At 43.5% G+C, this 23220-nt stretch overlaps 1 protein-coding gene and 1 non-coding gene across 4 annotated transcripts in view; both read right to left on the bottom strand.

Annotated features, from left to right (window-relative positions):
• Positions 1-23220, bottom strand: part of LOC124545103 (protein I'm not dead yet-like) — a 257306-nt gene that overhangs the window by 224096 nt on the left and 9990 nt on the right. The window lies entirely within an intron of this gene.
• Positions 6933-7007, bottom strand: Trnat-ugu. Its single transcript has one exon. It is a non-coding gene; the product is annotated as a tRNA-Thr (tRNA).

The raw sequence follows: 23220 nt of genomic DNA on the forward strand, positions 1-23220 counted from the left end.
GTAATCACGTCGGAAACCATTTCACATGAATCACGTGAGTACAAAAAGCAGCTCCGCCAGTACACTGTTCTTTCATACCTTGTGTACGCGATACTACTGGCATCTGTATATGTGCATATCGTTAACCTATGACTTATGTCACCTCAGTATACAGGACTCTCTAGAGACCGGGCGTTCTATTATTATTTGTTCACTTGTTTTTGCTGTTTTCTTTGTATCTGGTATAGGAGCTCCGCTAACAGACGAGTAATCTAGAATTGCGAACTGATGTTGTCCCTTGCTCTGACAAGGCTACCTCGCCTCTTGTTTCCTAATGATCAGTATATATTTATTCCATTAGTTTGCTGTTTGACTGTCACTTCTTTGGTGACTTTCCCCTGTTTCTTATTGTATCATGAATCCTGGCAACAGAAAAACCTATATGAGCCTGGAATTTTGATGCGTCTACGGTCAAGAAACTGAAGATCAGCAAGTAAGAGTTATTGTATCGGCTAATAGGGAAGCGTTAGGTGAGTGGCGGGCGTCTAATCAGTTGTGACTCACATGTTTTATTAGGCCCTCCTGTCTGTTGATTCGAAATTAATGACATAGCCAGGGATTTTGCTAATACTATAGCTCGGGAAGTAGATATCTGTAAATATGTTTATTTTTAAAACTGTTGATTTACAAGGGGACCGAACCTACACGTCATCACAGATTTCGTCCAGATTTATGAAATATGCAGGACTTGGCCAGAAATGAAAGTGACAGAAATGGGAGCTCAAGATGGCAAAGCGTTTAGAAAATAAAAATAGCAGTTTTGGCGCTGGTAGGGCTCTCTTATCGAGAGGGAGAAAGAAATCGCATCCCGAGAAGACAGCACCAAAATCCATTCTTTAGTACATCACCAGTTACCATCGCCAAGCCGGCCGTGGTTGCCGAGCGGTTCTAGGCGCTACAGTCTGGAACCGCGTGACCGCTACGGTCGCAGGTTCGAATCCTGCCTCGGGAATCGATGTGTGTGATGTCCTTCGGTTAGTTAGGTTTAAGTAGTTCTAAGTTCTAGGGGACTGATGACCGCAGAAGTTAAGTCCTATAGAGCTCAGAACCATTTGAACCAACCATCGCCAAAATGCGGCGAAATGAGGCGTTACGAGTGATTTGCTGCTCAGCTTTGCCATGAGAGAAGATCTTTTATGACTGTAGATCAAGTTCGTTTTTTTTCTGTAGAAACTTTTAAACAACAGTGTAACTGTAACAAAGCGACGTTTATAACGTGTAAAAGAGACCGCGAAAAATACTGCTTCCCCTCTTTTTACAATGAATATCACCCCAGCACGTGTAAATAATCAGCTGCGAAATGATAAACTTATCTATGTATGCCTTACAACCCTTTCATAGAAATTCATTGGCAATTCTAAGTTATCCTTTGTCTTTCCGTTTCATTCCTTCTATGAAAATATTAAAAATACAATGTACTGAGTATTCGATTAATTTGCAGGTTAAGTAACGTACAAATTGAGATAAGAAGTTTTTTCCGCATAGGCACTCCACGGTCCTTGGTTTATCTTTCTGATATCTTTCAGCTGCTGGAAACCACGCAAACATCTAACATAATTGGCTCGTGCCTCGCCCGACCCACACCAAAACTGCGATTTTTTCGAAACTTCTGGCCATCCGGAATTTCCATCCCGTCAAATTTCGTTTCTGACCAAGCCCTGTATGTACATAAATCTGGGCTAAATCGCTGATGAGGCGTAGGCGCAGACCCTATGCTAGTATTTTATGTTTCATAAAATTAAGGTGCAGAGAAATGGTTTTTATTTTTATTTATTTATTTATTTTGAGTCATCAGTCTACTGACTGGTTTGATGCGGCCCATCACGAATTCCTCTCCTGTGGCAACCTCTTCATCTCAAAGTAGCACATGCAACCGACGTCCTCAATTATCTGCTGAATGTATTCCAGTCTCTGTCTTCCTTCCTCTACAGTTTTTGCCCTCTACAGCTCTCTCCATTTAGTACCGTGGAAGTCATTCGCTGATGTCCCAACAGATGTCCTATCATCCTGCCCCTTCTCCTTGTCAGTGTTTTCCATATACTCATTTCCTCTCCGATTCCGCTCAGAACATCCTCGTTCCTTATATTATCAGTCTACTTGATCAACTGATGTATTTCTTGTTACCAATGGTTTCTTCGCAGTTACCTTCTTTGTACCTATGTTTTCCTTTCCAACTTCTGTGATGGCCCTTTTTAGAGATGTCCGTTCCTCTTCAACTGTACTGCCTACTGAGCTACTTCTCATTGCTGTTTCTGTAGCCTTAGAGAGTTCAAGCATATCTTGTCATTCCTTAGTAACTGTGTATCCCACTTATTTGAGTATTGATTCTTCCTGAGTAATCTCTTAAACTTCAGCCTACTCTTCATCACTACAACATTGTGATCTGAGTCTATATCTGCTCCTGGGTACGCCTTTACAATCCAGTATCAGATTTCGGCAGCTCGGATCATGATGTAATCTAACTGAAATATTCCCGTATCATCCGGCCTTTTCCATGTATACCTCCTCCTCTTGTGGTTCTTGAACGGAGTATTTGCTACTACTAGTTGCAGTTTATTACAGAACTCAATTAGCCTTTCTCGTCTCTCATTTCTTTTCCCAAGCCCATATTCTCCTGTAACCTTTTCTTCTACTCCTTCCTCTACAACTGCATGCCAGTCTCTCATTACTATTAGATTTTCATTTCCTTTTACGTACTGTACTACCCTTTCATTATCCTCATATACTGTATCTATCTCTTCATTTCCAGCTTGCGATTTCGGCATGTATACCCGGACTATCGTTGTCGGTGTTGGTTTGCTGTCGACTCTGGTAAGAACAACCCTGACGCTGAACTATTTGCAGTAACACACTCTCTGCCCTACCTTCCTATTGACAACGAATCCTAGTCCAGTTATACCATTTTCTGCTGCTGTTGATATTACCCTATACTCATCTGACCACAAGTCATTGTCTTCTTCCCACTTCACTGATTCCTACTATATCTAGAATGAGCCTTTACGTTTCCCTTTTCAGATTTTCTAGCTTCCCTACCACGTTCAAGCTTCTGACATTCCACGCCGCGACTCGTAGAACGTTATCCTTTCGTTGGTTATTCAATATTTTTCTTATGGTCATCTCCCCCTTGGCAGTTCCTTCCCAGAGATCCGAATGGGGGACTATTCCGGAATTTTTTGCCAATGGTGAGATCATCATGACATTTATTTCACTTACAGGCCACATGTCCTGTGGATACACGTTACGTGTCTTTAATACAGCGGTTTCCATTGCCTTCTGCATGCTCGTGCCGTTGATCATTGCTGAGTCTTCCACCTTTAGGTTAGTTTCCCACACCAAAGACAAGAGAAGTGCCCTGAGCCTCTGGCCGCTTCTCCGGTCTGTTTGACAAAGCCGTTGGCAGGATGAGGGTGACTCCTTATGCTGGAAGCCTTCGGCCGCCAAATGCTGATTATTAATCAAAATTTAAGCAGTGGAGGATTTCGAGCAGGGGACCGGGGAAAGACACTATCCCTAGACCACGGGGTTTTTACATACAGCCTAGTATCCTAATAATTTTTTTCCTTCATTAGTGCTGTACTGAACTGTCGACCTAACTTCAACATCTAGGTGATGCTCTCACGCCAGAAGAGTTAGGGTAAGGGATAATGTATGGACTACAGGATTATTTGAAATTATAAACTCTTGCCTCCAGCCCAGTTACACAAATACTGAAGTTACATTAAAACTGTTGAGATGGGAAGGCTCTTCCATCACCTTTGTAGTAGATGCAGCTTGTCACGAAAGAACGACAATGCCAGGGAATACGTGCCTCATTTGTTTGCCACGCAAACAAATTCGTTAAGCGACGTATTTGCTCCATTGTCGGCTAACAAGGACCCGGATTAACTCTTTGATCTTCTGTATCAGAGAAATACTTTCTTTCCAATGTTTTTCTGCCTTGTACTGAGATGCAAGAAAAGGTTTAGCTGTTACAACCCAGGCACTGGTGCTCACTGTCCAATAGCAGTGCTACTGCTCTCAGATAAATTCCAAGATCCGGCCGCTGAACTGGGAACACTCATCGCAGGCAGTGGCTCTTGAGCTCCAGCTAGCGTCGTACATCGCCTGCGGCAATATCAGAAAATAAAATAAACTCGTTATGAGAGTTCACTTATATGAAGGAGGCGTTTCGAATCATACAAACTTATCTGACTGATAGCGATGATAAGGCATCTGTCAATGGAATAATTTATCGCCACCTGAAAGATAAAGCGAAGCGAAGTGATTTCGATGCGTTATTCCTTGAATCTGCTGGCTCACATCCACTCATCAGTAGCAATTAGTTATGATACGCGAATGTGATAGCTGACAGCAAACATCTCTTTAACGCGTGACCAGCATATGACGTCTGAAAGATGAAATTGACGGTAAGACTGGTAGTACGCCACCACATGTGGTACAAATCTGAAGATGTGCCTTGTCAACGAATTCCGGTTAGCTTCCCTTCTCGAGTAGACTCCGAAACCAACCATTAACCACTCACATTTGTAACGTACGTATTGTGAGGTACGTGTTCCAGTTCATTGAATCATGTTCAGGCGTCCCTCGTGGACATATTCTGCATAAAGCGAGTGATAAATCAAACGTCAGACCTCTTGCAACTTTCGTTTCACCAACTTCACCGGCCATCAGTCACTTATTTATGTCAGTACAATCTAATTAAAATAAAAAGTAATATAAAAGTGCCAAAGCGACGGCAGTCTGCCCATCATTTACGTTCCATAAAGAAGCGATATTCGCGGTCCTCAGCATATACATCACTGAAGTGACAAAACGTCTAGGGATAGCGATATGCACATTTACAGATGGTGGTAGTATTGCGCTAGTTAGAACCAGACGCGTGGGACATTTCATTTCGGAGACCGTTAGGGGATTCAATATTCCACGATCCACAGTGTCAAGAGTGTGCCGAGAATACCAAATTTCAGGCACTACCTTTTACCGCACAGTGGCCGATGGCCTCCACTTAACGACCGAGAGCAGTTGCGTTTGCGTAGAGCTGTCAGTGTTAACAGACAAACAAAACTGCGTGAAATAACCGCAGAAATCAACTTGGGACGTGTGACGAACGTGTTCGTTAGGACAAGCGCGACGAAATATGTTCATGGGCTATAGCAGCAGACGACCGGCGCGAGTGCTTTTGCTAGCACTACGACAACGCCTGCAGCACCTCTCCTGGGCTAGTTACCATATGGTTGGATCGTAGACGACTGGAAAACCGTGGCCTGGTCAGATGAGTTCCGATTTCAAAATGCTAGAGCTGATTGTAGGGCTCGACTGTAGCGCAGTTCCCACGAAGCAATGGACCCAAATTGTCAAAAAGGCACTGTGCAGGATAGTGGTGGCCTCTTAAGGCGTGGGCTGTGTTTACTTGGAACGGACTGGGCCCCTGGTTCAACTGAACTGATCATTCACTGAAAATGGTTTTATTCGGCTAGTTGGAGACAATTTGTAGCCATTCATGGATTTCGTGTTCCGAAACGACGATTGGATTTTTATGGATGACCATGCGCCGTGACACCAGGCAACAATTATTCTTGAATGGTTTGTGAAACATTCTGGACAATTCGAGCGAATGATTTGGCCATCCAGATCGCCCGACAGGAATCCCATAACTTTTATGGGACATAATCAAGAGGTCAGTTCCTGCACAAAATCCTACACCGGTAACGCATTACCGATTGTGGACGGCTGCAGAGGCAGCATGGCTCAACATTTCTCTTGAGGGTAAATCGAGTTGCTAAACTACGCCGAGCGCAAGAAGATCCGATACTATATTAGGAGGTATCCCATGACTTTGGTCACCTCATTACGATTCCTGTTTCGACTCTCGAATATGGCTGTGAATCATTTGTAATTTCGTTAATTACGAAACTTAATCCCCTGTTTAATCGCTAAACCCAATGAGCAAAGTTGTAAGTGGGTATCATTTTTGATTTCTGTGATTCTTCTGCGTTAATTCATTGTCTAATACTAGGCTGCATTCCTTTATTTTCTTTGCTTGACATAGCCAATAAAGACAACTGACTGAATTCCAAGAAAGTAACTGAATTTCTTTAGTTATAATTTTAATTTCAGGTACACATTTTATTCAGGCAGTAACTGGATGTAAAGTTTTTATGTTCTAATAAATTCACAAATGGTAACTTTGCTTCTACTTTTGTATTATTTCGCAGCTAGTGTCATAATTACCATGTTATTGTGTTATTTTTGGGAAGGAAATGTAATAATTTAATGACAGAAAATATAAACATTCCGTCATTATATCTGTGATTATATCTCATGGTCACAGTAAATCACCGCAGCATTATTTGTCAATATTATCTTTGGCTCCTTTTACTGCAATACAAGTGCTTGATCGTCAGGCATCAAATGGAGGCAACTGATTATTAGGAACCCACTTACCAACCGAACGAAAACAACGATAACATAATATCTACTAACTAGGCCTGTCGTAATATTTAACAATTAATGTTAGTTACATTGGTTTTGAGACCTACTGTTGACCGTGATTACATCTACTACAGAATCCGAACCATCCTATTCTTTCGATACTTACACGTACTCGAGACATGAACTTTGCTAGCATATGCGGGAATTCCGTTTTCTTTTCCTGGGGAAGGTTAAAGTAGAGGTAACTCACCGTTGCCTTCTTCCGTCCTGTTATCAAAAGTGCATCTGCGTTCTGTGGATAACTGTGACGAGAGCTTGTGCATATACTTACATGGATATATGTCCGAAAGAACAGACACCATTGACGACCTGCAGCCGTCTAGAACGAAATTAGAATTATATTAATACCGTCAGCCGCCTACAGGCGTTGATATATATCAACGGAGACAGGTGAAAACGAGTGCCCCGACCGGGACTCGAACCCGGGATCTCCTGCTTACATGGCAGACGCTCTATCCATCTGGGCCACCGAGGGCACAGAGGATAGAGCGTCTGCAAGGACTATCTCGCGCACGCCTCCCGTGAGACCTACATTCTCACTTTGTATGTCCACACACTACTTTCTCAGTGTCCCACCACAACACACTCATTACTCGTGGAAGAGCTTCTTACCAAGTTCGGGGAATATGTGTACATATGCACAGAAGAACAAACACCATCTCCATATAAGTATATAGGTCTGGCAACACCAGCTATGACCTTCTTCTTCTGTGCAGATGCACACATATTCCCCGAACTCTTACGAGACTTGGTAAGAATGACTTCCACGAGTAATGAGTGTGCTGGGGTGGGACACTACGAATGTAGCGTGTGGACATACAAGGTGAGAATGCGGATCTCACGGGAAGCGTGCGCGAGATAGTCCCTGCAGTCGTGCTATCCTCTGTGCCCTCGGTGGCTCAGATGGATGCCGGCACGGTAGCTCGGCGTGTTCGGTCAGAGGGTTTAGCTACCCTCTGAAACAAAAGAACTGAGTGAACGAATCAACGATCAACCTGCACAGGCGTCATTGGACGTCCGCCACGAACAAATTCAACGAACAATCTAGAACAAAATGAGATAAAAAAATAAATAAAAAAAAGATGGATAGAGCGTCTGCCATGTAAGCAGGAGATCCCGGGTTCGAGTCCCGGTCAGGGCACACATTTTCACCTCTCCCAGTTGATATATATCAACGCCCGTCAGCAGCTGACGGTATTAATATAATTCTAATTTCGCTTTAGAGCTTGTGCAGTGTGATGTTGTGTTTGTTATGGATGCAGGAGCAGGAGACGAAGAAACTTACTACAAAGAATTCATCAAGCTTACCATCCTCACTGGAAAATTGGAAATTTGCGGTAAGGTCTTATGGGACCAAACTGCTGAGGTCATCGGTCCCTAAGCCTACGCACTACTTAATCTAACTTAAACTAACTTACGCTATGGACAACACACACAGCCATGCCCGAGGGAGGACTCCAACTTTCGATGTGGGGAGCCGCACGGACCGTGACAAGGCGCCTCAGGCCGCTCGGCTACTCCGCGCGGCCCATCCCGGCGGGGCCGACGTGTCGCATGCCTTTACTCCGCGAGGCACTACCATCGGCATTGGCATTTAATTCAGGACACTGACCCAAAGTCTGGTGAACGCGAACTTGACGCCACCACCTCTCCCACAGCAGTGGGATTCGTAATGGATGTGGGAGAAGCCTTGGGCAGCAGAAAACATTCCATGTAGAAAAAGGTGCTCACTCGCTGACTGACCGTGTGTTGCTGACAAGAAATCCGACACTATCTGTGACTACACAGGAAATTCAGTAATGAAGACAGAAAGGGAAACCCCTTCCAAACAGTTTTTTTTTTGTTTGAGTCATCATTTTCCTGACTGGTTTGATGCCAACTTTTTCATCTCGAGTAGTACTTGCACTCTACGTCCTCAAATATTTGTAGGTTGTATTCCAGTCTCTGTCTTCCCCTGCAGTTTTTATCCTCTACAGCTCCCTCTAGTACCATAGAAGTTATCCGTTGATGTCTTAACAGATGTCTCAGCTTCCTGTTCCGTCTCCTCGTCACTGTTCTTCGTATGTTACTTTCTTCGCAGAATCTGCAGGGAACCTCCTCATTCATTATCTTATCATTTTACCTAATTTTGAACTTACTTCTGTAGCACCACATCTCAAACGCTTCTATTCTGTTCTTTTCCGCTGCTCCCACAGTCCATGACCAAATACCGATCTTCACTACATAATCGTGTGCTGCTTTCCTAACGTAAAATTGTTTGTTGGATGTATTTCAATCTGTATCTTCCTCTATAGTTTTGGTCTACGGCCCCCTCTAATATCACGAAAGTTACTCGCTGATGTCTCAACACGTTTCCAAGAACCGTGGGCGAAATTTAGCGTTTATGACTAGTAGTGAAAATGGTTTGAATACCGGTATGAAACCTAGCCAGTGCTTAAATGCTATAACTTTTCTTAGGTGGCTGTCTACGACTGTTCAATATTTTGAAAAAAGCATATTTGCGCCATCGGATATATTTATTCTCTACTGATTTCAGTTACAACAACCATCTTCATCGAAGAAAGTGTGAAAAATACGTTTTCGTCAAATATGACACAACCAAATGTAGAACATTTGGTTGTGTGAGAACATAACTCTCACAGTAGTCTGTCTGAACATAATCCATGTAAATATGCTGTCCATTAGCACAATAATAGTAATGTACACTTGCTGAGAACTTCACACTCAGTACAGTGAAGCGCCAAACAAACTGGTATAGGCATGCTTATTCAGATACAGAGATATGTAAACAGGCAGAATATGGCGTTGCTGTCGGCAACGCCTATATAAGACAACAAGAGTCTGGCGCGGCTATTAGGTCGGTTACTGCTGCTGCAATAGCAGGTTATCAAGATTTAAGTGAGTTTGAACGTGGTATTGTAGTTGACGCGCGAGCGATGGGACAAGGATCTCCGAGATCTACAAGAACGGGACCAACGACGACTGAGGAGAACGTGATAGAAGTGCAACCCTTCCGCAAATTGCTGCAGATTTCAATGCTGGGCCATCAACAGGTGTCGGCGTGAATCCATTCCACGAAACATCATCAATATGGGCTTTCGGAGCCGAAGGCCCACTCGTGTGCCCTTGATGACTCCACGAGACAAAGCTTCACGCCCCGCTTGAGGCCGTCAACACTGAAATTGTACTGTTGATGACTGGAAACATGTTGCCTGGTCGGACGAGTCTCGTTTCAAATTGTATCGAGCGAATGGATGTATACGGGTATAATGGCAGCCTCACGAATCCATGGACCCTGCATGTCAGCAGGGGACTGTTGAAGCTGGTGGAGGCTCTGTTATGGTGCGGGCCGTGTGCAGCTGGAGTGATACGACTCTGACAGGTGACACGTACGTAAGCATCCTTTCTGATCACCTGCATCCATCCATGTCTATTGTACTTTCCGACGTCCGTAGGAAATTCCCGTAGGACAATGCGACACGCCACACGTCCTGTATTGCTACAGAATGGCTCTAGGAACACTCTTCTGAGTTTAAACATTTCCGCTGGCCACCAAACTCCCCAGACATGAATATTACTGAGCATATCTGGGACGCAACGTGCTGTTCAGAAGAGATCTCTACCCCCTCGTACTCTTACGGATTTATGGACAGCCCTGCAGTATTCACGGTGTCAGATCCCTCCAGCACCTCCATGCCACGTCACATTGCGGCACGTCTGCGTGCTCGCGGGGACCCTACATGATGTTAGACAGGTGTACCAGTTTTTTTGACTCTTCAGTGTAACTGGATTATGTTCAGACATACACTATGACAGTTATGTATGTCCTAAATTTGGTTGTATCGTGTTTGGTGAAAATGTATTTTTGAGCCAGTGTCGTATACTATTTTCCTCCTGTGAAGATGGTAGAGAACAAACATACAATTGTACAGCTGATGGCGCAAATATGCTTTGTTCAAAATGTTTGAATTCTATATAAAAACCATCAGCAATGGCGGCCGAAAACTAGCGGCCTTAGTCACCCTCGTTCCGCCAACGACCCTGTCAAAGAGGGCAGAGGAGCGGACAGAGGTTCAGGGCACTCTCTCGCACCTGGGGTGAAAACTGCCGCTAAAAGGCAGAAGAACCAGCGACGATCAATGGGAGGATGCAGAAAACAATGGAAACCACTGCATTAAAGAAATGGAACGTGTAACTATAGGACATGCGGCTTGTAATTGAAAAAGTGTCGCGATGATCTCTCCATTGGCAAAAGATTCCGAATTAGCCATTCGGATCTCCGAGCCTGTAATGCCACGGAGGAAGTGACCATAAAAAATGATGGACCCACCACTAAGAAAAGTATGACTTTCTCGAACGCAAGAGGAGACTCTTGAAAGAAATAACATTTGCCCCATTTACTCGCTTGCACAGCCAGTCTCCAAAGCTTTGTTCACAGATATAGTGCTAAGTGAAGAAGTGAACAATGCGTCCACACTTCACTTTATATCGTGTAAATTATGAAAATGTCAAAGTTGTGAGAGTTGGTTTCTAATACACATGGTCCAATCACATTATTCAAAAATGGTTCAAATGGCCCTGGCACTATGGGACTTAACATCTGAGGTCATCAGTCCCCTAGACTTAGAGCTACTTAAAACTAACTAACCTAAGGACATCACACACATCCATGCCCGAGGCAGGATTCAAACCTGCGACCGTAGCAGCAGCGCGGTTCCGGACTGAAGCGTCTAGAACCGCTCGGCAACAACGGCCAGCTTCACATTATTCAATTAGTATAATTATACATAACAACCCACTACCTAAATACATTAGTGGGTCCTAATTTCATATTATTTAACATTTCTGCAGCTTAATTCTAACACTGCAGGTATAATACTATTATTCCCTTACCACTACAGGGATCTCTAGTCTGCTGTTATTCAGTTTATACATGTATCTAAGTGCTAGTTGATTTTAACTTCCTCTACAACTGTTATTGGAGTGCAACTTCGTTTATCCTATTGGTCTACACTACCTACAGTGCAATTTCGTTTATCCTATTGGTCTACACTACCTACAGCGTTACAGGTGTGCCAGCAATCTACAGACCCGTGTTATTGTTGGCCTTGCCCACCGAGCTAACCCCAGTGGGTGTGCCCCTGGCACTGGGCTGGCGGATGACTTCGTTTCGCTGCAGTACTAAGCTAATATTTTTTTTCCTTTTTAAATCTACAACTAACCTATTTCTAATATCTACCTGTCATAGTTGGTGCGTGTCACAGTCGGTTAGTTGTGCACACGCCCCCCCCCCCCCCCCCAATCAAAGACATGGCGGATCCCAACCGTGAAGCAGCTGGCCAAGTCCAGGTCCCAGCGGAACAGGAAAGGTACACGGAGACTAAGTTGGGTATTGATTATTTAATGATTGTTCCTTAAAAATTCCCTAAGGACTTTTCTGGAAATTTCCTCTGAAAGTTTGTCCAGGATGTAAAATGTGTCTTCTTGCCTGAGCAGTTGGTGTGTATCGTGTCCGCCGGCCGCGGTGGCCGTGCGGTTCTAGACGCTGCACCGGAACCGCGGGACTGCTACGGTCGTAGGTTCGAATCCTGTCTCGGGCATGGGTGTGTGTGATGTCCTTAGGTTAGTTAGGTTTAAGTAGTTCTAAGTTCTAGGGGACTGATGACCTAAGATGTTAAGTCCCATAGTGCTCACAGCCATTTGTGTATCGTGTCCAATCACGTTAACGTGATCACCACCGATGTTCGTGCAATAACCACTGACAGACAACAGGTGGCAGCACTAGCAGTGTAGGGTAAATAAATCGTGTCACAGGAGAGGGAGAGGACTTAGGAGCAGTGAAGTCCTTGTCTTTATGCCGTAGCCATAAAGGAGCTATTTATCTTACGCCCATAAGGGAATGATCATTGGCTACCGGGCCAAGAGTGGTCCGGCAGGACAATGCAACGTGTGACACAGCTCGCAGTTTGTAAACCGTTCACGTGCACCGTGGTTACAATATACCGTTCATGACAAAATGGCGCTATCCAAAACTGGCGCGAGACAACTTTGATGCACCACGGGCCATAGTCGACAGGAGTGGGCAGCTGTGGAAAGGTGTACGGCCGAATAAACGAAAATGCTGAGTAACTGACAGCTCAATTGAATACCAAGGTCTCATCAACGGCCGTTCAGCGAACGTTGCTGTCTATGGAACATCGCAACAGGCGCCTTGTTCCTGCACCAGTGCAGACCGCTGTTCGTCGGCGACGAAGGCCAAAATTGCACGACAGCACCGCAACTGTCCGTTCACTGAGTGGAGACAAGAGACCTTTTGAAACGAATCACGTTTTATGATTCGTTGGTCAGATGGCCTTTGGTGTGTACGACGTGAAATGTCTCAAAGCAAACGCCCTGCATCAAAGGCCCACGCCGGAGGAGGCAGCGTTCTGGTTTGAGAAATGTTCTCGTGCCATTCCTGGGTGATATCGTCGTTGTGGAAGGCACAGTGGATCTACACTGGTGTTTATCTATCCTTGCAGACCAAGTCCACTCTACGTGCAGCTGGTTTTCCATCGTCACGATGGGATCTACCAGGAGGAAAATGCAACCTGTCACAAAGCTCCTATTTTAGGTGCACGTTTCAACAGATGAGTTTACCGTACTCCCATGGCCACCAAAGTCACCGGACTTAAACACAGCCGAGAATCTTTGGGACCAAATCGATTGGGCTGTTCGCACCGAGGCTACTCAACCGAGAAACCTAGCGCAGCTGGCCACGATACTGGAGTTGGCGTGGCTCCACACTAGAGATGGGCAAACTCGTTCATCCTCAGGAACTAGTTCACTGGTGATCGCTCTTTTTTGGGAACCGTTCATTTTTACTCGTTCACCATTTGGGCTCCACACTAGAGAGGGGCAAACTCGTTCATCCTTGGGAACTCGTTCAATGGTGATCGCTCTTTTTTGGGAACCGTTCATTTTTACTCGTTCTCCGTTTATTTGAGCTTGGTATACAGTTCTTATGAAAAATCGAAAATTAGTAGCATGTGTGACTGAACATGGGGGGCGCCAAGGGGGGGTCGCTTGCCACCGCCCTGGAGTGCAGAGTTTTTATTCCTAACAGAATTCTCACACACTTGTAATTTTCGTGATTCTGCAAAACCTCTCGATAGGCAACTGTAGCGTTATGTGGCTGATCGCAGTGAAATAATATAAGGTGGCGCAAGAAAACCGCGACTATAGACTGCTCACCAATTACGCGGGATTTGTTGACCGTTACGAGCGGAATAGATAAACATGTAATAATTAGGCAGTGAGGAAATGACAAATAAGCTAATGCAAACAACAACTTCAAAACAATAGATCACGATTGGTAGGCGAAAATGAGCAGTCTAGTACTCGGGGCCAACTTTTCGTGCGCCACCCTGTACCACTGAAATAATATTGTAGAAGTTATCATATTCTCTTTACAAAATGTAACCAGACACTCGATTATTAATTATATAATACATTTGAATTACCGGTAATGGATGCTGAATAGAATACGAAAAGAACCAGAAGTTCAGAGTTCAGAAAAGGTATGAAACAGATCTAGAATGGGCGTGCATAGCGAACGAACCGAACAACTCTATACTGAATTATGAGCAGTCGGCAGTGGAACTGCGACGAGTGGCGAAGAAGGGCGAGTCCGGCCGAGCGAGGCCGAGACAGACGGGAATGGGACCGAGGCTGGAACGAGATCGGCCGACGTGTCGTTCGGGAACGAGACCGACCGTTTCCTGTTCCCGGGAACTATAAGTAGAAAGCCGCGACGAAGTGAACTATCAAAGACCGTTCTTTAGAATTCGTTCATAGCTCTTTCCGTTCATCTTGGGCCCGTTAGTTCGCGAACGACCCATCTCTACTCCACACACCAGTCAGAACCTTCCAGAACCTCACTGACTCTCTTACTGCACGTCTCGCAGCCGACCACGTTGCAAAAGGCGGCTATTCAGGCTTTTGAAAAGTGGTCACGTTAATATGACAGGACAGTGTCGTCAGTTGCATGGCGCGTGAACTCGTTTAATTTTCGGACGACTGCTTTTAGAACGTCGTACTTTTCTGAAATGCAATTTCTTGCAAGTTATGTGAAAGTGGCGTAGGCCTATTGAACTCTAATGTGAACATATTACAATCATAATACTGAAATATTTGACGCACGAACGAGTATTGTTCCGAGGACGTGCACAAGTGATGGCAACAGCCGTGAGATTGAAATGTACCAATGGTAGACATACAGTTTTAATCATCACCAGGATAAAATAAAATTACGCAATTAATTTTTCCTTATTTGCACGTAGGTATCTGTAGTCGTGGAACGCACTGAAATCCCCGCACCATACTACCGTAGAACGCTGCTGGAGGACACAAAACAAAATGTCGCAGCCCATTTATTAGCTTGGTTCATAACTTCGTAGCGTTTTTCTTTTGCATGTTTGTATTCCGGTTTGCTATGGGTTTATTTATCGATTGTCATTTTGATTTGCAGTTCACTGTTGCTATTTGAGTGTACATACCGTCATTTTGTCATTTGAAGACGGGGTACATGTGTGGACCCTACAAAATTGAGTGCCAAGTGGAGGAATCGGAACATGTCCGACATGTTCTTCTGTGTGAGTCCAATAGAGGGGTGACAGAAGCGGAGGCAGCGAGAAACATTTGGTGCCGTCATTGGGGATAATCCTATTGAACAGGGCACGACAAGAAAATGGTTTTCTCGTTTTAAGGAGGACCGTTTTGAGATTCGAGACTCTCCACGTTCACGAAGATCTTCGGGGTTTGATGAAGATTGTTTAAACGCATTAATCCTCAATGATCCAAGCCATTCGAGAACTGGCATATATGATGAACTGTGATCACTCAACCATCGTACGACATTTGCATACAGTGGGGAAGGTCCAAATATCGTATTTACCGGATGCTCTAAGTCAAAATCACAAAAATCAACGGGTGGACATACGTGAACGACATCGACCATTCCTATCCTGTGTAGTTACTGATGACGAGAAATGGTGTCTTTATGCTAACATAAGGAAACGAAGCAGCAACCCACCGTGCAGAGATATGCGCGCTTCCAGAAAGGGTAATGTTATGCTACGGTGTGGTGTACTAGGCATCGCTTTCCCGAGGTGTAACCATCACTGCTGACATTTATTGTCAACAAGTGAGACGTTCGATGAGATTTCGGGATTGCAGCCGGATCACGTTGACTTCTTGCCACGATACTTCGGCTCGCAATCGTCCAGCCATCTTCAGGTGAGTGCCCGTCACTGAGTGACTGCCAGCCGAAATATCGTGGCAAGGAGTCAACGTGATCCGGCTGTAATCCTGAAATCTCATCGAACATTCAGTACGCCGGGAAAACTTCAAGAATCACAACAAGTGAGACGTTTTCCAGACACAATCAAAGAACAACGATCAGGAAAAATGTGTAAAGCGAAGCTACTCCACGATAACGCTCGCCCGCATTCTGCTAGATTGATAAACACAGTACATGGGTTGGGTTGGGAAGTCATTCCGCAACCACGTTATTTGCACACTGGACTTTCGCCTTTTCCGCCCTATATCGAATAACTTTCAAGGAACATTTTCTGGCTGAAAATGCGCTCAGAACATGGCCCGAAGAGTTCTTCGCTTCAATACCAAGTAGTCGCGGAATCGAAAAATTACCCCAGATTTGGCAAACTGCTGCAAATAGTGAAGGAGAATATATTGTTGCTACATCTACATCTACATACATACATCACAATCCACCATACGGTGCGTGGCGGAGGGTACCTCGTACCACAACTAGCATCTTCTCTCCCTGTTCCACTCCCAAACAGAGCGAGCGAAAAATGACTGCCTATATGCCTCTGTACGAGCCCTAATCTCTCTTATCTTATCTTTGTGGTCTTTCCGTGATATGTAAGTTGGCGGCAGTAAAATTGTACTGCAGTCAGCCTCAAATGCTGGTTCTCTAAATTTACTCAGTAGCGATTCACGAAAAGAACGCCTCCTTTCCTCTAGAGACTCCCACCCGAGTTCCTGAAGTATTTCCGTAACACTTGCGCGATGATCAAACCTACGAATAACAAATCTAGCAGCCCGCCTCTGAATTGCTTCTATGTCCTCCCTCAATTCGACCTGATAGGGATCTCAAGCGCTCGAGCAGTACTCAAGAATAGGTCGTATTAGTGTTTTATAAGCGGTCTCCTTTACAGATAAACCACATCTTCGTACTCGAGTACGAAGTGTGGTAACATCGTTTTGGATAACTAAAGTCTCTTTTAAGTGTATCTGTTGGGTTTATTAAACTTAAAGACGCCTCTAACTTATGCACCAACCAATAATATCATATTGAAATATTTGACGCACGAACGAGAATTGTTCTGAAGCGTGCGCAACTGATGAAGACAGGCGTCAGACTGAAACGTCCCAGGGATAGTCATATAGTTTTAAGTATAACGACGAGAAAGTAAACTTACACAATTTTTTTCTTTTTTCAGTTGTGGTACACTCCGAACTCCCCCGCGCCACAGAACCGCAGCTCGCCGCTAGAGGGTCAAAACAAAATGGCGCAGCCCATTTATAAAGTTCGGTGAAATGTGTTATTGCGGCATGGGCGCCGTTAGTAAACACTAGAACTCGACAGATATGGCAATGAATTTTGATACGTGCACACTGTGTGATAAGAGTAATACTGTGTAGTGGTCGGTGTTCTTCGACAAATGGCACTCTGATTAGGAAGTGCTATCTATCAAAACCAGTATTTAATTACTGTTTTCGTAGTTATTGTATGATAGGAAGGCTTCAGTTTGGGAACCACACATAAGTTTCTTCGTACTCGAGTACGAAGTGTGGTAACATCGTTTTGGAATGACTGAATTTTCTTCTAATAACTACGTAGTTGTCCCTGATACTTTATTCGTCATAGCAGCGTGTTTGCTTGTACGTACGGTATTAATAGAATTTTTATCGTTGTTTTACAAACATCTTCACATTTTTCGGTACGACTTAAGTAGATATAGTCGGGCGTAGTGGAAGATATCTCATTTCCAAATTAAAACCTTTCAGTCAGCTAATACTTTGGTAAGCAAGTACGCAAAAATCTTTCTGAATTCACCGACACTTTTAACTCAAGTACCATGCTAGTTCATTCCTCGGAAATATCGACATGAAAGTGGATGTAATTTATGTAATATAGTCAACCGGTTGCAACAAGATTTAAGTTGACGTGGTGTCGACAAAGTCTGTGGATGTCTTGACAAGAAAAAAACCAAAAACAGTTACATGCAGTGACAGTTGAAAACAGACATACAAGCAAAATGCTCTCGTCATGCATTTTATCGTAAATCTGTCAATTGTCACTACATGTAATTACTGTTGGGTTTTTCTGATGAGGACACCCATACTCGGTGACGAAACAAAGTCTAGTTAAATCTTGTTGAAACCGGTTGGCTGTATTATACAGATTATATTCATGTACGGTTGCTGACTCACAGCCATATTTAAAATTGTAATGAAAGTGGATTTAAATGAACCATAAAATCATTTAGTGGTAAGAATTTGTAGCCTATTTTAGGTAACAGATTTACTAAGGAAAACTTCCGAAGTGAATCACACAACTTTCATTTTTGCAATATGTAGAATTTAGCAAATCATACTGTCAAATTAGACGTATCTAGAGAATTACGAAAATTGAAAGAACGAAGTCAAGCTTAGACATACATCGAATAATAACAAGCAGGTTGCCGAGTTACTCGGTCGACATATTATGAATCAACTCAATACTATCACATGTCCAGAGCCCACGAGACCATCACGAGATATGCTTGATTTAGCCCAGGTTGGTATATTGGTATATGTTGTTGTTGTGGTCTTCAGTCCTGAGACTGGTTTCATGCAGCTCTCCACGCTACTCTATCCTGTGCAAGCTTCTTCATCTCCCAGTACCTACTGCACCCTATATCCTTCTGAACCTGCTTAGTGTATTCGTCTCTTGGTCTCCCTCTACGATTTTTACCCTCCACGCTGCCCTCCAATACTAAATTGGTTATCCCTCCATGTCTCAGAACATGTCCTACCAACCGATCCCTTCTTCTAGTCAAGTTGTGCCACAAGCTCCTCTTCCCCCCAATTCTATTCAAAACCTCCTCATTAGTTATGTGATCAACCCATCTAATCTTCACCATTCTTCTGTAGCACCACATTTCAAAAGCTTCTATACTCTTCTTGTCTAAGCTATTTATCGTCCACGTTTCACTTCCATACATGGCTACACTCCATACAAATTCTTTCAGAAACGACTTCCTGACATTTAAATCAATACTCGATGTTAACAAATTTTTCTTCTTCAGAAACGCGTTCCTTGCCATTGCCAGTCTACATTTTATATCCTCTCTACTTCGACCATCATCAGTTAATTTGCTCCCCAAATAGCAAAACTCCTTTACTACTTTAAGCGTTTCATTTCCTAATCTAATTCCCTGAGCATCACCCGACTTAATTCGACTGCATTCCATTATCCTTGTTTTGATTTTGTTGATGTTCATCTTATACCCTCCTTTCAAGGCACTGTCCATTCCGTTCAACTGCTCTTCCAAGTCCTTTGCTGTCTCTGACAGAATTACAATGTCATCGGCGAACCTCAAAGTTTTTATTTCTTCTCCATGGATTTTAATACCTACTCCGAATTTTTCTTTTGTTTCCTTTATTGCTTGCTCAATATACAGATTGAATAACATCGGGGACAGGCTACAACCCTGTCTCACTCCCTTCCCAACCACTGTTTCCCTTTCATGGCCCTCGACTCTTATAACTGCCATCTGGTTTCTGTACAAATTGTAAATAGCATTTCGCTCCCTGTATTTTACCCCTGCCACCTTCAGAATTTGAAAGAGAGTATTCCAGTCAACATTGTCGAAAGCTTTCTCTAAGTCTACAAATGCTAGAAACGTAGGTTTGCCTTTCCTTAATCTATTTTCTAAGATAAGTCGTAGGGTCAGTATTGCCTCACGTGTTCCAACATTTCTGTGAATCCAAACTGATCTTCCCCGAGGTCGGCTTCTACTAGTTTTTCCATTCGCCTGTAAAGAATTCACGTTAGTATTTTGCAGCTGTGACTTATTAAACTGATAGTTCGGTAATTTTCACATCTGTCAACACCTGCTTCCTTTGGAATTGGGATTATTATATTCTTCTTGAAGTCTGAGGGTATTTCGCCTGTCTCATACATCTTGCTCACCAGATGGTAGAGTTTTGTCAGGACTGGCTCTCCCAAGGTTGTCAGTAGTTCTAATGGAATGTTGTCTACTCCGGGGGCCTTGTTTCGACTCAGGTCTTTCAGTGCTCTGTCAAACTCTTCACGCAATATCATATCTCCCATTTCATCTTCATCTACATCCTCTTCCATTTCCATAATATTGTCCTCAAGAACATCGCCCTTGTATAGACCCTCTATATACTCCTTCCACCTATCTGCTTTCCCTTCTTTGCTTAGAACTGGGTTTCCATCAAAGCTCTTGGTATTCATTCAAGTGGTTCTCCTTTCTCCAAAGGTCTCTTTAATTTTCCTGTAGGCAGTATCTATCTTACCCCTAGTGAGATAAGCCTCTACATCCTTACATTTGCCCCCCAGCCATCCCTGCTTAGCCATTTTGCACTTCCTGTCGATATCATTTTTGAGACGTTTGTATTCCATTTTGCCTGCCTCATTTACTGCATTTTTATATTTTCTCCTTTCATCAATTAAATTCAAAATTTCTTCTGTTACCCATGGGTTTCTACCAGCCCTGTCTTTTTACCTATTTGATCCTCTGCTGTCTTCACTACTTCATCCCTCAAAGCTACCCATTCTTCTTCTACTGTATTTCTTTCCCCCATTCCTGTCAATTGTTCCCTTATGCTCTCCCTGAAACTCTGTACAATCTCTGGTTCTTTCAGTTTATCCAGGTCCCATCCCCTTAAATTCCCACCTTTTTGCAGTTTCTTCAGTTTTAATCTACAGTTCATAACCAATAGATTGTGGTCAGAGTCCACATCTGCCCCTGGAAATGTCTTACAATTTAAAACCTGGTTCCTAAATCTCTGTCTTACCATTATATAATCTATCTGATACCTTTTAGTATCTCCAGGGTTCTTCCATGTATACAACCGTCTTTCATGATTCTTAAACCAAGTATTAGCTATAATTAAGTTATGCTCTGCGCAAAATTCTACCAGGCCGCTTCCTCTTTCATTTTTAAGCCCCAATCCATATTAACCTACTATGTTTCCTTCTCTCCCTTTTCCTACTGACGAATTCCAGTCACCCATGACTACTAAATTTTCGTCTCCCTTCACTACCTGAATAATTTCTTTTATCTCATCATACATTTCATCAATTTCTTCGTTATCTGCAGAGCTAGTTGGCATATAAACTTGTACTACTGTAGTAGGCATGGGCTTCGTGTCTATCTTGACCACAATAATGCGTTCACTATGCTGTTTGTAGTAGCTTACCCGCATTCCTACTTCTGCATCACCCCTATTTGACTTTATATTTATAACCCTGTATTCGCCTGACCAGAAGTCTTGTTCCTCCTGCCACCGAACTTCACTAATTCCCTCTATATCTAACTTTAACCTATCCATTTCCCTTTTTAAATTTTCTAACCTACCTGCCCGATTAAGGGATCTGACATTCCACGCTCCGATCCGTAGAACGCCAGTTTTCTTTCTCCTGATAACAACGTCCTCGTGAGTAGTCCCCGCCCGGTGATCCGAATGGGGGACTATTTTACCTCCGGAATATTTTACCCAAGAGGACGCCATCATCATTTAATCATACAGTAAAGCTGCATGCCCTCGGGAAAAATTACGGCTGTAGTTTCCCCTTGCTTTCAGCCGTTCGCAGTACCAGAACAGCAAGACCATTTTGGTTAGTGTTACAAGGCCAGATCAGTCAATCATCCAGACTGTTGCCCCTGCAACTACTGAAAAGGCTGCTGCCCCTCTTCAGGCACCACACGTTTGTCTGGCCTCTCAACAGATACCCCTCCATTGTGGTTGCACCTACGGTACGGCTATCTGTATCGTTGAGGCACGCAAGCCTCCCCACCAACGGCAAGGTCCATGGTTCATGGGGGGGGGGGGGGGGGGATATAGGCTGACGATAGTGAATTGTACTCCATTTCTTCTCCTCCTAATACGAGACTGTCATGGATAGTAAAATTTTCTTTCGCCGCCATGTTTCGAATGAACTACCTCTGCGTCGTACTTCACAACACTAATTCACGCTGTTATCATTGCGTACGGAAGTAGACAAACGAATAATAAGCAGACTCGATGCTACAGAAGTATGGATAAAATTTTGATTTGGATCCGAATTTCTAATAAAAGTTTCATTTAGATCTTCTCTCCACTAACAGGTTGCTGCGAAGCGAAAGTGTTGTGTAAAATTGAAAGTATCCCCCGGAAGTAGCATATACGTCTTTTGGCTGTAGGCATATAGCAGCGAAAAGTGGGAATCATTCTCGAATCGCATTACGCTAAAGTGGTTATCACGCTAGAGCTAACCTATAAAAGAGTAAAACAGAAAAATTAGAGTTTAATTTTCTATAGACTTCGTAGTCAGCACGGAGGGGACAAGGACATGGATAGAAATTAGGCGTCTCTATTTCAAAGGATCCACCCTGGCATTTGGGGTTTAGGGAAGCCTTAGAAAATCTGAATATAGATGTTCGGATGGAGATTTGAACCCCACTCCTTCTAAATACTGGTTTCGTACATTAATTGCAGCTCAACTTGATCGGTTGAAAATTCAAAGAAGAGTTACTCAAGAAACTCCAACACGAAAAGCGCTCTACACCGCACAGATACTTAATATCAGAATTCTGAAAGCCTACATACAGTCTTATCCGAGATAATAAACATATTACTTCTTCCATGTTATATCTTGCTTAACGACCGCGTCGGTGAAGGCGGAGAAATTCGAACCCATGCAGAAGGATTCCGACAGCCATTCTTGACATACGGATGGAATGAGAAAGGGGAAAACTATTCTAGTAAAACATCTACTCTCCGCCACGTACTTCATCGTGGTTTCTGCCATAGAACACTATATGTAGAACATTATATGCAGGTGTAAATTCCCACTGCAGAAATTATATTACAAACAAGGAGCAACGCAGTTAGCAAAGAATTCCATTGGTATGTATTTTTCTACTGGTGGTGCTCGTCGCATACATTATTGCAGTTTTCGAGGTCTCTACTTCAGCCTCGATTATCATCCTGGGAAAAAAACCATATTCCTTTATCTAGTATCCTTTTACGTCACTTGTCGTAATTGGTCACTTTCAAAAAGGGGTAACTCAAACTAAAATATGTTTACTTGATGTTCGCGACCCTTTCTGTCCTCTGTAAAGCACTCAAAACATTTCCGTAATATAATCCCACATATGAGATTCAATATCAGAGGGACGGTATTATCGAAAATCCGAATCCCATCCGCGTAGAACGTCTGCGGTGATTGCCGAAGAAGCTGTGATCCACTACCAAGGGAACATTCCCAAGGGTCAATGAATGATCTCGATGAAACTTAACGGGTGTGTAGAGGAGGCAAAATAATGCGATATGCAATGTTTCTGCTTGTGTTCAGTTTCACTTTTAAGCGGTAAAACACACCTTGAAAGGTAATTTGGCATAATA

The sequence above is a fragment of the Schistocerca americana genome, chromosome 8, assembly GCF_021461395.2.
Source record: "Schistocerca americana isolate TAMUIC-IGC-003095 chromosome 8, iqSchAmer2.1, whole genome shotgun sequence".
NCBI classification, from domain to species: Eukaryota; Metazoa; Arthropoda; class Insecta; order Orthoptera; family Acrididae; genus Schistocerca; species Schistocerca americana.